At 38.1% G+C, this 16,670-nt stretch overlaps 2 long non-coding RNA genes across 2 annotated transcripts; one reads left to right on the top strand and one right to left on the bottom strand.

Annotated features, from left to right (window-relative positions):
* The first annotated feature begins 2 nt into the window (after positions 1–2).
* Positions 3–982, top strand: LOC121651537. Its single transcript, XR_006012447.1, has 3 exons — positions 3–62; positions 139–206; positions 733–982. It is a non-coding gene; the product is annotated as an uncharacterized LOC121651537 (long non-coding RNA).
* An 8,262-nt stretch (positions 983–9,244) lies between these two features.
* On the bottom strand, positions 9,245–10,804 carry LOC121651494. The gene is made up of 3 exons (XR_006012442.1): positions 10,227–10,804; positions 9,454–10,188; positions 9,245–9,352 (listed from the first exon to the last, which is right to left on the bottom strand). It is a non-coding gene; the product is annotated as an uncharacterized LOC121651494 (long non-coding RNA).
* Between the last annotated feature and the right edge of the window lie 5,866 nt (positions 10,805–16,670).

Below are 16,670 nucleotides of genomic sequence, written 5' to 3'. Positions count from 1 at the left end.
TACTCTGAGAATGAACGAGGCAGGACGTAGACGGTCTGAGCCAAACTTTATGGGTCATCTTGGTGAGTTTTCTGCAAAATAATTGTAAACAAATGTTTGCATCGTCCATAGCTAATTTGAGATGTTTATTGTACTAAGTAAAAGGGAATACAAGCTAGAGTGTGTGGCTGTGTGGCTTGCTGTGTTTGTGCTGAAACCTCATCTTGGTGAGTTGAAACCACGTGTGTGTTAGAGAAAACATGCTAGCACTATGTTGACATTAGCTTCATGCTAATGCTAATCGCGGGTGAATTTTTATTGTGTGAAAGTACTGGAAATGCTATTTCTGGTTGAGGTGCAGTTTGGTCAACTGGGATTTAAGTTTGTACTAGTTTAATGAAGCAATTTTGATTAATATTATTATTATTATTTTTAACCATTTTTTTTTGGTCAAATGTAATGTTTATTCGATGTTAAATGCATTTATTTTCATTTACTATGTGAGCGCTTACAGAAAATCCTCTGTAATGCTGAAAATAGTAACCAAATAGGGCTTATTATTATCCCTTGACTTTGAAGGAAAATATTTTTGTTTTATTTCAAGTTATGCTTTACAAAAGCTAAAAGATTGTTTGAAAATCAATAATTGGTTAAGGATATTTAATCATAATTTCATGGTTAATTTAAAAATGATAAAAGGAGAAATTCAATTATCTATGTGAGAATTACAATAATACCATTATTGTTGGGCAGGCTAGGTTTTTTTCTGATGGTTAATGAAACTGCGAATAGGATTCATGGATGTCTGATGTTCTCTGGATGGAGATGGCGACCCTGTACCCAGAACTGAGCCAAACCCTTGTCTGAAGGTCCTCATTCTGAAGGCTTAACCAGCAAAGTGGTAACAACTCACACCCACGGGAAGGAAAGGAACTGAACTAAAAGAAAAGGTTGACTTGGCTAATGCCTAAAAAGGACAAACATTCGGCTCAAGGACTGTGTTTTTTTTTTTTGTTTGTTGTGAGCCTACTGAAAATTTGTGTTTAAAAGTTTCTGCTGATGGGCAAACCTGATTCAGTGAAGGGCTGACGAGACGAAGCGACTCCCCTCTTTAGCTCCAGCTCAGCATTTGGACATGGACTGTCCAAAATCATCTTCAAGCACCACCCAGAACGATCCATTGATATTACATGCCCTGTGATGTTTCAACAAGCCCCACACGAAGATAATGGCTCTTACAAAGCCAAATTGGGCTTATCATTTTCTATAATGCCCATTAAATAATGAGAAAAGATGGATCATGTTCACGTTCAAACTGTATGATTCGGATGTGTTTAATGAATCTGACGCTGATCAATGATTTTAGATTATGGCTGTTGACAAGATCCTTACTTGACATTGGCCTACAGTCATCTTCAGGTTCCTCCATGATCCATCAGCTGACGTGTCTGCCATTTCCGCTCAGGATTGCATCACTGCTGCAGACAATCACACACTCTTCATTTGACTCATCGTCAAACCGGTGTGCCAACATAAGAAATAATGCTGAGTAATTTTCACTTCGATTGTATATGTTTTAAAGACATTTTTGTAAATTATCCATTACAAAAACCACTGAAACATCACTTTGGTAGGACGAACTGATGGAAACATTTTTAATGGCAGCAATGCCCACAAGATCATTAAAACATGGACTATGTACAAAAACGAATTAACAAAACAGTTATGACATTAATAGTAGTGATATAACAGCAATAAAAAAATATCACTATGAACTACACAACTACAATCAATCATTTTTAATAACGGTGTCAATAACAATAGTAAAATCTGCATAAGACTAAAAACATTTGCATCAGTTAACCTCTGTACAACTTGTGCTCAACTTTTCATTCAAACATTGAACGCCACACAGAAACAAGTCGGTGCATAAACTCAATTTGGTCATTTGCTTCACGTGTGTGTGCCCTGTTGGGTGGAGGTCTGGAAGTCAATCATGAGTAGACTGCAGGAAAAAAAAGACCAATTATATAAAGCTGATTTAAAAAAAAAGTGAAAAATTTTTAATTTAAAATTGATTGTTTACAGAGACATCTTGCCGGAAAAACTCTCTTCTTGGCCCACCATAATCATCTGCCATTTCCCCCACAAATTCTATCTTAGGCACCTTGTTCCACGCAAAGTAGGGCTTTGCTAATGCCATTACTGCACTCTTTAATATATGTCTGCGTCGTGCAATCACTGTAAAAGACATCTCATCAGCCAAATTGGAGACCTGGAAGTCTTTCAGTGCTGTAGAAAGTTCAACGTCATCCTGAAAAAGAATTTTTGTTATGTTCATGAATACAGCAAATGAAAACAAATTGGCAAATAGGCCTTGAACACAAACATTAGACTCATCGTCATCCAGGGAGTCCATTAGAGTGTCCTCCATGTTGGACAGGTCAGATTGCGTGTAGAAGTCATCCCTAAATTACTTAAAAACACACACACAGACACCAAAAAGTAACAAATAACATGTTGTAAGTCTGACTATGGAGAAGGTAAAGTGACACAATAATTAATTAAATAAATCATTAAATAATTACTTAAATGTGTCATTAAATAATTAAAATGATAATTAAATAAATTAGTTATTAATTGTATCATTTATTCAATAAAAGTGACACAAGTAATTAATTAAATAATTATTTAACCTCTTAAGGCCCAAGCAGTTTTTTCACATTCATTTTTTTTTCTCTTTGCTATTTTGGCTTGTTTTAACCCAATTAGAATAAAAACCAAGCTTCATATAGTGATGTACTATTATAGAAAAATGGTGTCCACATATATGGACTAATGTTCTGAATTTCCATAAAACACAATTAGGTCAACTTTGGATAATAGAGGGAAAAAACTCTTTATTTCCACCTTGAACACAGCAGTTTTTTCCTGGCTGCTTTTGTATGTATTAAGAACACAAATACCAAATTTTTTAACATGTTTTGATTATCAGAGAAAAAAAAACAACATAAAAAAATAGCATTTTTGCCCATTCTGAACATTTAAACTACTGGATCAGTTTCAGGATGACACTGTATGCCTGTAACAATATAGAAAACAAAAATTCAAAGCAATTTGTGACTGTCACTGTTACATTAGCCTGAAAATAAGTAAACAAAATGAAAAAAACATTTTCCCACATTTGGACATTTGCAATTACAATATGGCTTGTGAAACTATGCATTAGTAATGTAATGAAAAAGATATGTGAAAGGCTACAATCACTGTAGGAACATGTACACACCTTGGGAATCACTGTAATCACCTATGAGTGAAAGGCTGAGTAGCAGTTGCGCTCGGTTTGCAAGCACAAGAACACTTTGCAGGTCACACAACGGACTCGGGTTCTTCCGTTGCATCCTGGTTGTCTGCAGCGCATCGCATTCTTCAGGCTGATCATCTCTGGGAGGTGGGCATTGGCTCTTCTGCGGACCGAGACATGGGGCAACTCCATCACAGTACGTTTGATCCCCTGATTTGAATCTTTCTCTGACTGATCTGAAAGTTCTGCATCTGCACCGTGATGCTGGGCCAAGAGGATCTTAGTCGCTTCCATACGGAACTGAAGGAACTGGATGGGTCTTGTCTTTGGGCCAGCAGATATTGCATGGTCTTTTCGGTAGAGTAGCCAGCTGATGGCTAAAGCCAGATCTGTGAAGTGCATTACCATCCGCAATGTCCACTTCTTGGTACGGGTACTCATGTGATAGTAACTAATCATTTTATCCATCAAATCAACACCACCCATCTTCATGTTGTACTCACGTACAATGCTTGGTCGCAAGACAGTGACATGTTTCAATTTCTTGTCCCAGTGCTGGCAGGTGTCTTCCGGCTGTACACCGTGAACAACAGACATCATCAGTACTGGTTTGTTGTCATACCACTTTACTACGCACAACTTTCCATCTTCAGCAGGAAACTTCTGATGATCCCAGGATGGGATTACTGTTATCAGACAAGTCCAAATCTGAGTTTTCCCCATCCATTGACCAAAATAGCTCCAATGCTCTTTGCACAGAAAAACGCTCTGGAAATAAAAACATAAATTAAAAATCTATGTCATTTTTCTATGTAGTTAGTATGCATCTTTGCATTATTTATTCATAATTTAATTTAATGGGACAATGTACAGCTTTTTAGCTGCATCAGAGTTAGCTGTAAGCTAACTCACATATTTTTACTAGCATATTGCATTTTTACTAACATTTTCAGTCCAACTGATTAATATATATATTTAGTTATTTAATTGGTATTTATTTAATTGGGACAACGTAGAGATTTTTAGCTGCACCAGAGATAATGTTTTTTTATTCGACATTTATTCTACGTGTGCATGTTTACTAGCATATTAGCTGTTTTGAGGAGCTTTAGTCCATATGTACACGTATGTGTGCCTCATATATAGCGACGTAGTAGGTTGTTTTATTAACATTTTTTTCTTCAAATTAGCATTTCATGACAAATGTACAACACTTTTATTAATATCTAACTCAGAATAAACCATAAAATATTACGAGACTTCTTACCTGGTCGACGTTTTTGTATGGAGGGACCACTTGAATCTTGTTGTGTACTGGCCGCCATTTCTAAATTCATTGATAGTGTGTAATACTCTTCTGCCACCACTAGATGGCAGTGAAAGTCCCCTCATACGAATTTACAACACTACAGCTAAAAAGTGCTGTCCACGTATGTGGCCGCTAAGCCCTAGAATTAAATATATAATTAAATAATTACTTAAATGTGTCATTAAATAATTAAAATGATAATTAAATACATTAATGTGTTATTAAATGTATCATTAATTTATTAAAATACAAATGAATCTAAAAACATATAATAATTTCACTATTTAATTCATTATTTCACTATTTCATTATTTCATTGTCCTGTGTTTGCAGTGCGTCATGAATTTATTTGATCTGTCAACCTGGCCCATCAAAGTCAGTGGGCGGGGCTAACCCAGCGCATGTAGCATGGAAAACGAGGCTGAAGTGAGCTTCCGATTCGCAGCTTCAGATTCGCTAGTTAAGAGAAATTTTAAGGGACCCTTAAGTCAGACTGTATTTCTCTGTTAACCCTCCGTTTTATTGATACTCAATGCCGTCAAACCTGTCTTAGATTATTCTACAGAGCCTACAGAATCTGAAAAATATAATTTGTGATTTGTAAAACCTTTTTCTGATTTGTGAAAATGCAATAAAGGCAGATTTCACTCATTTTTCTGCCGTTTTCACTCACTATACCTGGTCCAGATGTTAAAATGTCACACTGAGTCAGGTCAAACCTGTCTGAGAATATTCTACAGAGCCTACAGAATCTGAAAAACACAGGTGAATCTGATTTAAGAAACCTTTATTGGATCGTTTTTACACAAGCCCACGTCTCTCCATGTCATTCCTTATTGCCATCTCCATGGCCTCCATTTCACTAGAAAAAGAAATCATATTTTTTGACAGAGATTTTGGGCTATTTTTTAAAGGACATTTAAATGTTTCACTAGCCTCTCATCCAGTGGTCCATGATCAACCTCTGCCACTGCGTCTTTTGTTGTCATGTTCCTTATTTCTTCCAAGGCCTTTACTGTCACCTTTGTTACAGGTATCATATCCCGATTATGCATCCATATTATTGTCAGTGTTATTATGCTCATACTTCTACATTTTAAAAGGCACCTATTGACTTACCTCTGGCAACATCACAACAAGGATGTATTTAAGCTTGTCATAGGACAGCATGGTGGAGACTTGAGATTTTTTCACAGTTATGAAGGAAGCCTGTCAGGTACTTAACTATCCTGTCCAACTGTTGGTCATCAAACAATATTGGAACCCACTTTTGTGTAAATTCAAAGTGGGGCTGCTTCTCACCAAACACGGCCTGAAAAATAAATGTACTCAAACTTAACCGTACTGTTTGCTTGCTGGAGGTGGCATGGTCATAGTGATCAGATAATGATTAAGCGTTATGTGATGAACAAAAAGTGGGTTCACAAAGGTTTCACAAATCACAAATTATATTTTTCAGATTCTGTAGGCTCTGTAGAATAACCTAAGACAGGTTTGACAAGCAGAACACACAGGGACCGGACGTTAGGAGTTTGACCCGACAGCAGTTCTGGAGCACCAAGTAGAAGTTCTGTTTAGAGCTTCCACAATTACATCCGCTTCTTCTCTCAGCAGCTCCTTCACGTCACATACTGCCCGATATTCTGCGGTCGTTAATAAAAGTTTGTTCTATGGGTTTCTTTAATAGAGTATCGAACCAACGTAGAGGAATAACACCACACAGTGTATTGGAATGTGTTCACCAGCTTGGCATTGATCCATTATCTTGAGAACATTTGCAAAATAAATTCATGATTATGGCAGTGGCAGAGCATCATGAATTTATTTTTATCTGTCAGCCTGGCCCATCAAACACAGTGGACAGATCCTGACTCCTGATTGGTTGCCCTTTCCACAAGTCCAAATAAATGTTCTCCAGTTATCCCTGTGTGTTCTGCTTGTTGTATCATGGTACCAGAGAAGGGGTGGAGTACTTCCTCTAAACTTGCAGTCACTCTGGGGTCAATATTTTGGTCGAAAAGTGAAGCAATAAGTCCAACAACTTCAATAAAGTCTCTGTTTTCCTCGCTACATGTGCTCGGTTAGCCCCACCCACTGAGTTTGATTGGCCAGGTTGACTGATAAAGTAAATTCATGATGCACTGCAACACAGGACCATGAAATAATTAGTGAAATAATTAATTAAATAGTGAAATAATTATGTTTTTACATATATTCATTTGTATTTTAATGAATTAATGATACATTTAATAACACATTAGTGTATTTAATTATCATTTTAATTATTTAATGACACATTTAAATAATTATCTAATGATGTATTTATTAAATTGTCACTTTTAAATATATTAATGATACATTTAATAACACATTTATGTATTTAATTATCATTTTAATTATTTAATGACATTTAATTATTGAATGATATATTTAATTAATTCATTGTGTCACTACTTCTCCATACCTGACACAATTTTCAACATTTATATTCCCGTGCACCCTGCAACACATTGCAACACACTGTATTTCTATTGAAAGTCAAAATTAGTCATTTTTCAAGGCGATTCTTTCCAACACCAGGTGGCAGTATACTTTGCAGAAACTTTTAATGACATAAACGCCGAGGACCTAAGAAGCCTCGCATCACAGCTCCCCAAAAGGCAACCAGGCATGATGTTTTTATGTTCTTCTGTTGCAACAGAGCAATTCCAGTGTCTCAGAGGCAGCTGGATTCCCAGGAATATCCTGTTGTACCTGTGGATTATGCAGGGAGATGCCAACTGACAGGGAGAGGATCTGCTATGGTCAGACACCAGATAATTACATCAGCAAGCTACCACATTTCACACAATATTGCCTTGATGAAGAGTATCTTAGAATACATAGGCAGTATCGGGAGGATGTGACAGCACTTGGCCAGGCCAGGGAGCCTGGGAATGACAACCACCAGTACTGGTATGCTGCCTATAGGCATTTTATATTATAGAAGCACAGTTCCTTGGGAGGAAGTCCGCATGTCATCCCCAGTTGCAGAGAGAAGGCGGAGAAACTGGAATCGCTATCTGAGCTGTAGATCAGAGTCACTCTACTATAAATTGGCTTATAATCACTCTACTGGTGGAAAAGGGTACTACAACTTTTGGCATCATAAAAAGTTAAAATACATTCAATAACTGTGTAATTTAATAAAATATCACATATGGAATGATGGCGAACGACATGTTTTTTAACTGTCTAAAAATGGTTTGAGTTATTTTTGACAACAATTTCTATAGAAAATCGTACAAATTCTGCCTTTAAAATTTTCTTTTATTTCAGTAACAAATGTTAATCCTGGAAACAGACGTTCTGCTGTCCATAAATCAGACCATTTTTTAGGTTTTTAATGTCAACGTCATACTTCCTCCTGTGCCATTTGACACAGATATCAGATGAATAAATGAATTTATATGAGAAATTGGACAGAAGGAAAAAAAAACTTTTTACCTGTCAACCTCTGAAATTGGGGGACGATGCCCATCATCACCAAATGTGTGGGTATTTGGGACAGCTAGAGTTTTGCATGAAAAGAAAGATTTTAGTGGTGTATAGCGGATATGCAGAAATGCCCCAACTAAAAAGCCAAGCCCTGGGAGCCACCATACTGGGTATCACTTGGCCAGCTCTGTATGCAACAACCAAAGCTAAACTAAGCCAGTTTATAATTTCTCATGATGCTTTCCCTTGGCCTAATGTGTTGTGCGTTACTCTAATTTAGGGATCTCCAAATCTGGTCCTCAAATCCAGCAGGTATTGGATGTGTCCTTGCAGTAACACACCTGATTCAAATTAATGGATCATTAACTGGCAAGCTGTGGTGTGTTGCAGTATGAAAACATTCAATACCTAAAGGACAGAGGCCCTTAAGGACCAGATTTGGAGATCCCTGTTCTAACTGTTTCAGCGCGATTGGAATTTCATTTTATCCATTTGTCACGAATGTGGAAGGTAGCAACCCCTGAATGGCTACTGTTGAGTGTGATAATGGGATACGCAAGGTTTCTCCTCTGGGTTATGTACAGTCAACACTTGCCCACAGTTATTTTAAAAGAGCTCAAAAGCTTGGAGGCATCTCTGCACATCCTCTACATATGACTGAAAATTGATATACTTGTAAAAGAAACTACTCACCTACAAGGACAAAGGAGGGGTAAACAAAAAAAGTCCTACTCACCTGTCAACCTCTGGATTTGGATGATGATGGCTACCCAAGCTTGTTTGTGGAATGTGGTCTGCTTCAGCGCTGCAAGAATAAATATATATTTAAACAAAAAAAAGACCGAATATATATGACTTAATGCTAGTTCATTTGTGAAAGATCATATATGAAGTTACCTTGCTATTTCATGGTTGACAGATTGATTAGGTGCAGTTCCTCTTGCATCAGTAATCTATGAATCACTACACTGAATGTCAGGATTTTAAAGTAAACCATTTGAAAAACTGGTCAACATACAATAACCTAAGAAAGACTATTGTCGCAAGCAAGCCAAACCCTGACAACTGTAACATGAAATACCTTTGGACCCAGATACATATTAGAGCAGCCCAGGGTGTTTCTGGCTCTTATATCGCTGGGTGTCCGCTCCACCAATGGCACAATCTGTCTCTGCCCAGATCAAACTGCAGTGGTATATCAGGAATGGATTCTCGCAGAGCCTGTCGAAATTCTTCCTGGTTGAGACCCAAAGGGACAACAACCCTACACTCAGCCGTGGCATCTGTGAATAAATGTTAGTTACTGTATAACAGATTAGACAAAAAACAAAACAAAAAAACATCACAATTGAAAAAACTGGGATATCTTAAAGTGATGGCTTACTCCTGTGAGATCGATACATGGTGAGTGTATGAGTCCTTAAGACGGACACATTGAATGTCACCTGCTGACTCACGGCTCTCCCATGTCGGTGTTACCGATCACGTTCTTCACCCACTTGACGGAACTCTTCAAAACGCTGAAGGCAATAGAAAGAGCCAGTTTGTTACACTGCTGTTAAAAAAAGGAGCAGCCTCACTTGGTACCCATATGCAGTCAGATTACCAAGCAATGTTTGGTAACATTACATCACATTTGTAAAGCAGTTGTTCGACAACAAAAACCCTTGCCTGTCTTTAAAAGTATGTAAAGATGTACATAAGACTTAGTGGTGCATACCTCTTTAAAAGGGGGACTGCATTAAATGAGAAGTAGTTTATTAGTTAGACACTGCAGCAGTAGCATGGTTCTTAGTGTCTTATACAACATTCACAATTTAATGAGATCCAAGATAGCATGTATGCTACCAGCAGCTGTACCGCTTGGGTGGCACAACTTATAACCTACACCAAGCTGCTTATGCTACTTGCGTATGTACAACTTTTATGTCCAAGTTGTTGTATTGTCCAGAGACACACCAGCAAAATTGTTAACCTATGGAGAAATGAGGTCTCTTCTGCAGCACGGTCTTCCTTTATAATACGGCTAAATTGTGCGTTCATTCTATCTGGAGTGTCACTTATTCTTTTCCTACATGCCCCACTTGATTCACTTCTTCTGGCAGCCATGGCTGTAAACCTAAAATTGCGTGGAAACCAAACGGTGGGAACAAACACCCACAACGAAAAGTCCCTGCCAGGACTTATTTAATTCATTTTCATGTCTAGCCCTGTAGGTGGTAATAGAGATACTCTGACATTTTTAGCCTGAAAAAAACACATTCAAATACGTCACTAGGATGTTAGGTAGTGACTAACAGTGGATTGCAGACTTTTCAGAATAAATTGAAAAACCTTGAACCGGAGGAATTTCATTTCTGGTTGTACGACCCTTCTCAATGACTGCACACGGCGGCTTCTGATGGACAAAGTCATTGGTGTGGTGGTTACCAAAGGTCTCCTGTGGCAGCAGCTTAATTTAGTCTGAAGTGTGGCGGTTTGCTGGCTGTGGCTGGGACAGCCTGTATTGGTTCTGCCTTTATCAGGTGGACTGTCTCTCTCCCTCTCTATCTCGGCTCCTGCATTTGCTTGGCGTCGGGTCAGACTGTCTTCTCCATTGTCCGGGAGTTTGGCGTCTGGCTGCAGCTCACTTCCTCCTTCAGGAGGCTTCATTCACTGACAGATAGGTTGGCTGGGTGCTGTGAGCCGGATTATGCTCCGGCATCCCTGGATGCCCTACTATCTTGTCTGGTTCCACTTTTGTTTCTGATGTTTAACAGGTTGTTTTTATAATGACATGCAGGACCCTCGGCTGATAGTGATCAGAGGGGGCTACTAGCAGCTTATGTCTCCATTTTAAAGTTTTGTGTTTAATAAATTTGAGTTTTTAGATTTAAATCTGTTGTCCTGGTGCATTAGAACCCACAGTTCCTATTTTTATATATTTACTGGGGTGAAATTCCCCAGTTGGCGTTGTCACTTCGCCCAATCGCTTGCCACACATGGGACACCTGAATGTAGTGTCTGACTAACAACTACCCACCTAAATTTGCCGTGTTTGTTGTTGGGAACAAATTTCTGTGTTTCATCTTCCATGACAGGATGTCACGTCTCCTCTATTCGGTGTTCGGCCCCGAACAAACACTGTCCCCCGGTGTCACAGTCTTGATCAAGTAGCTTGAAGGTCCATGCTCTTCATATTTATATGACCACAATTAAAGTTTTCCACCGTGGTTCAAACAGCCAAGAAATGTGCAAGTGATATCTGATTTTCTTGGCATTGCTCTGACATGCACATGTCCCTCACAACAAAGGTGGAGAGCATACATCCGGCGTTTGGCATGGATTAGTCCATATGCTAACTTTTTATGGTTTGTAATGAATTGAAATGCCATTTTCTTGTTACAGAAATGTGACATATGGAAATCATATGCATGGTTGTACTTTATGAGTGCACCATAAAAACAAAACTCAGCAAAACTGGCAATCGTAATTCAAACCACTGAATAAACAGAACAAGTATAATGAAGAATAAACGGCAAACAACTCAAACTTACAAGTACCAAAAACATTAAACTATATTAACATAGTAAGGTCGAATTCTGCAGCCCACCGAAGAGACACTCACCTCTTAGATGCCAAAAACAATTCTAAACACCAAAACCCAGTGCTGTGAGGAATATATTCCAATCACAGAAGATAAATCCTGTTACTCCTCCGCCAGCGCTTCTAACAGGCATTTCTCCTCCACCTGGGCACCTGCCATTAATTGTAATTAATTGAAGCACCCCTCAGGTAAGGGAGTGTCTCCCTGTAGTGGAGGCTGTGAGTGCAGGGATGGTTTAAAAAAATAATTAGGCTACAAAGAAAAAGATAGAAATATTGATAATCTCTTACGGACTACAGAAATAAATCATACTTTATGCCTTTATTGCTCAACAGTTTGTACCTCCATGGCTGGTTGTCACGTCACACCAAACAACTTCATGGTTACAGTAGTTGTTCCTGACTTTTACACAAATTTCTGAATTAAATGTATAAAAATTATGTTACAAAGTGGGTAACTTGCTACCATTTCTCACTTTTGCACATCACCTCAACGGTTGATTATAACTATCTGTTGGAATTAACAATGCTAACTCCATCTTTGCTTAGTGGTCAGCAGACCACCACCATGTTTGTTTTTGCTTTCTATTTGAGTAAAGCTAATATAAATAACCATTTGTTAAAATCAAGACTCAGAGCAGTTGTAATACTTACATTTTGTTCATTATTCTGTTTACTGTTTGGTTTGTTAAATATTTATATATTTGGCTATTAACCATACTTACCTGGTGTCCCAGGATCAATAGGAGCAAATCACTCCATGTATTTATAGGGTTTGTCCTGATTATGGACGTCCCTGGAAATTGGGAAATTGTTTATGTTGAGTTATATTTAGATTTTTCTATTGTTTAGTTATGTATGGTACCAGCATTCAAATAATGAAAATTGTGTAAGTGTTCATTTATGTGTAAGACTGTCCTTCTTTGTTTTGGTCGGTCGGTCGGTTGCAGGCAGGGTACATGTGAGATTATTTTGGGTACGTTGATTACAGTTATGTTTTGTTGGCCAAGTTAAGTAATGTCTTCTTTCTTTGTAATTTTCCATTAATATGTTGTAAAATGCACTATTGTAAAATAAATACTCAACATTTTAGAAGACCTCTGACTACTGTCATCTTTTAGTTACTCTGGTGACACAACATAGGACATTATTCATATTATGGTGATGTGAGGGACTTGTACCTTTGTATGTGTGCAAGTGCATTTTATCTATACTTATTTTATATATACTTATCTATACCATAAAATAGAAAAAAAAAATCATTCAGATTTTTTTTTCACCGCACAGGCTGCAGACATTCGATCTGAGCCTTCAGTGGGCCAGAGGGAGGCTCATCTCTGACCCAGAAGCAGAAGAGCTTCTTCATGACGTAGACAGCATGATAACAGGGAGGTCAGACTGTGTCATTAAGGCCAACTAGGTGGGCCACTATACTGACAAGCTTGACAAGCTGCACTACAATATAAAACATGTTTACAGATCATTGTGGATATCAGGCACCAGTGGTTAGATCTGGAGTTAGGAGTCGATCCCAGTACAGAATCACTGGACAGCAGCTGTCATTTCTGGCATCTTTATAGCGCCTCAGATCGCGGGAACAAATAACAACAAATAAAGACCAGGTACATAAAGTCAGAAAAATTTGTAAACACAGATGATGTCTCCCCATGTCCACCCGATGGCATGAACATGAACAAACACTCCTCTACTGAAAGCTCACATCTCACAGATTCCACAGCTGGAAGTTCCATCTTGCTATGACCAAAATTCACCAAACCAGAGGCAGAAAAAGACCCGATTTATACTTTACGTTCGTAAAAATCAGAAAGCATGTCTTACCTTTACTGTCTTGCCTAAATTAAAACTGCATTTATTAAGAAATAATAATAAATAAAAAGTTTCTCATTGTCTTTTGGGAGCAGTTTCCCATCCAAAAATCACCATGTCCTGCCCATCTTTGGACAAAGAGAAATGTCTTCTTCGGAGAGAATCGGGAAGACGGAAAACGTCTTCCCAATTAAAATTTTAAATTTTTAATCGCATTGTTATGAGGAAAATGTGTCTTTCCTTTAAAAGAAGGCTATATAAAGAAAATGCAGTAAATTTTGGTTTACAAACACGACATCAGGGGTCTCCAACCTGCAACTCTGGAGCTGCAAGTGTCTCTCTGAACCTTCCACAATGTCTCTAAATACGTGGCTAAAATATTTTTTAAATCTATCTTTCTTGTCATTAGGTTGGAAACCAGGGACTTTTTTTCTTTTACATCTCTTTCCACAAATATCTACATCCCTTAGAAGAAAGTCTGTTTATCCTCTTTTTATAAAGGTTTTATGTTTTTCTTTATTTTAAAACCTAAAAACGGAAATAAAAATGTGGTTCTTGAAAAATAACAAATATCCTATGGTGGCTCTTCACTAAAATATATATTAAGTTGCCTTTTTGAAAAGTTCATGTAACATTTGCAGCTCTAAAGGAGTTTTATTGCCATGTGTTACATGCAACACAACCATGCCACTACAAATGTTGACACTTCACGCTGAAAAATGCCAGTAAGTGTCTAATGTAAGTTGTTTCCGCTTTAATTTTTCTTGTCCTCTATTATTTTTTTCACATCTTAGCTGACCGGGTTAGCTGTAGATTGAAAATATCTCTACTGTCACTTCATTGTACTTGCTTTAGTTTAAAAAAAAGAGTTTAGTTTAGGGAAATATGTATGAAGACATGATGGGCAAAAAATATTGAATGAAATGTTTATAATAGAGATAAAAGGAAATGTGGCATACACACGTCCTACGACTGTTTCTGTGTATAAATCAGAATCGACTCTAAAGTTGGTGCACATGAGGGAACGCCTTGCTCCACACTTATGGTGGCTATAAAAGGTCAGGTGAGCACCTGTAATAAATATTTATCATATCCATGATGGCTCAGGAGGGGAAAAGAGGGAAGAAGCGGATTTCTTTGGAATGTGAGACTGAGATCCTGATGGATCATGTTTAAAAACGTGAAAAGTTTTTATTTGGTGGAGACGTAATGGTCATCACCAGAGTCAGAAATGCAGAATAGTGGAAGCAGGTGACAAACGCTGTGAACGTCGCTGGGCAAGGCATGCCAGAGTCATCGCATGCCGGTAATTTAGTCCTTTAGGCAAGAATTCGTGGTCGTTACAGGCAGACTCAGGTATCCAGAGAGATTTGAAGCAAGGTAGTCCATTGTGGGTCAGGCAAGGATAATCTGTAGGCAGAATAGGGTCGATGACAGGAGATCTGAAACATAAAGCAAGGCTGGATATCAATAGAGCAAGAGCAATTGACCATCTGGATGGGAAGCAGAGACTGGAGAGGGTTTAAGTAGAGCAGAGCACAGGTGAGACAAGGGAGCAATCAGGGAACTCTAGGTGGAGCCATTGAGCCTGATCAATGGAGTGGAGGCCCAGCAGAGCAGCAACCATGACAGCACGGTGTGGTTCCTGCTGGTGCATCTCTGTAACGCTGGGCCCGAAGCCTCACAGAGGTCCACAGCACAAGGTGGTCGGAACCAGTTTATGAGCCATGCAGTAAGTCTCGCTGGTCTCTAAAAATCTCAATTCAGAGTCTCACGCCATATTGTCCAGCAGTGCCAGATAAGCCATTGTGCGTCTTTATGCACTGGGGTGCGTATTGTTTTATGCCCAACCATCCATTTTCTAAATAGCTACAGATGAGGAAATTGTAGCCTGACTGTCGAGCACGTTTCCATGGCGACCATGTTATTTTAATAGTAATTATTAATTTGTCAGGCTCATGTTGGCAGCAGACTGTCCACCTTGTTTAACCTGAATGTTTTTTAACATGTAAGTTTTGTTCCACATTGACAAAACATATATTAGTGGTTGTTATTAATACCATCTCCCTTTCTCATGTAAATCCTGATTTTTTTTAATGAATTAATTACAAAAATATCTGAGAGTACAGAACGAGCGTTCATCACTCCGTCAGCTGCAGGTTGAGGCGTATTTTAAGAGGAGAGATGTGAATGCAGCGGGGAGACGGTTTATTCACTGCAGCACCAACAACTTATTAATATTACAGTCTGTCTTCAGCCACCGTCATGATGTCATGTCATACACCTTATATATATTATTCTACCTGTGCTTTAACCTACTTCTAATTTGCATCAGCAAGAAGTACAAAACAAGATATATTTAATTAATTCATCATTCATTTATACAATTCATTTATAGATTGACTTTTTTAAGGTTATGTGTTTTAATTTCCCAGTTATTTAATGCTTTGCATGTTTTTGGAAATTCTTCTGTTGTAAACATAAAAGGACAAAATATTGTGAAACAGTAAAATGTTCTGCCTGTAATTCATATTTTTGTTGGTGTAAGCGTTAATGAATCAAAAATTAGGGTTAATTTAATCATATTTTTTTTTTTTTTAAATCGGCTGATTAATCAGTAATCAGAATTTTTTTCTGCCAAGTATTGGAATCGTTATCCACATTAAAAATCCATATCGGTCAGGCCCTAGTATCCATTACCCAGGGAAATGTTTTTTCCCTTCGTGAGGTCACAAAAGGAAAGATCTCAGACTCGATCGCACATTTACGAAAAAGAGGAGGAAGCAAGTGAGACAGGTGACAGAATTTTCTTAATTTTGGGCCTCATACCCAGGCTATGAGGACACACGTGGCTGTTAGAAAACCTTTTAGAAAATAAATTTTGCATGAAGGCACATAAGATAGCTGTTGCCTTGTGAATTTGTTGTGGATGGAAATAATAAAACTCTACATTGGAGGTGTAAAATGTAAACCGCTAAAAAAAACTAAGGGACTACATAATCATTAGCAAGGAACACTGATTGTAAACCAATTTCACCTGCTGTTGTACAAATGGAACAGACAACAGGTGGAAATAAGAGCCAATTAGCAAGACAACCCATATAAAGAAACGGTGCCCAAGAAGGCTGGGTCTGTACTGGGGATAACTCTGGAGCTGATTGTCCAGAAAAGAATGCTGCACAAGCTGCT

Source organism: Melanotaenia boesemani, chromosome 13 (genome assembly GCF_017639745.1).
Source record: "Melanotaenia boesemani isolate fMelBoe1 chromosome 13, fMelBoe1.pri, whole genome shotgun sequence".
In the NCBI taxonomy this organism is placed as follows: Eukaryota; Metazoa; Chordata; class Actinopteri; order Atheriniformes; family Melanotaeniidae; genus Melanotaenia; species Melanotaenia boesemani.
The sequence above is the reverse complement of the archived record's forward strand: the minus strand, read 5'-3'. Positions and strand labels throughout refer to the sequence as shown.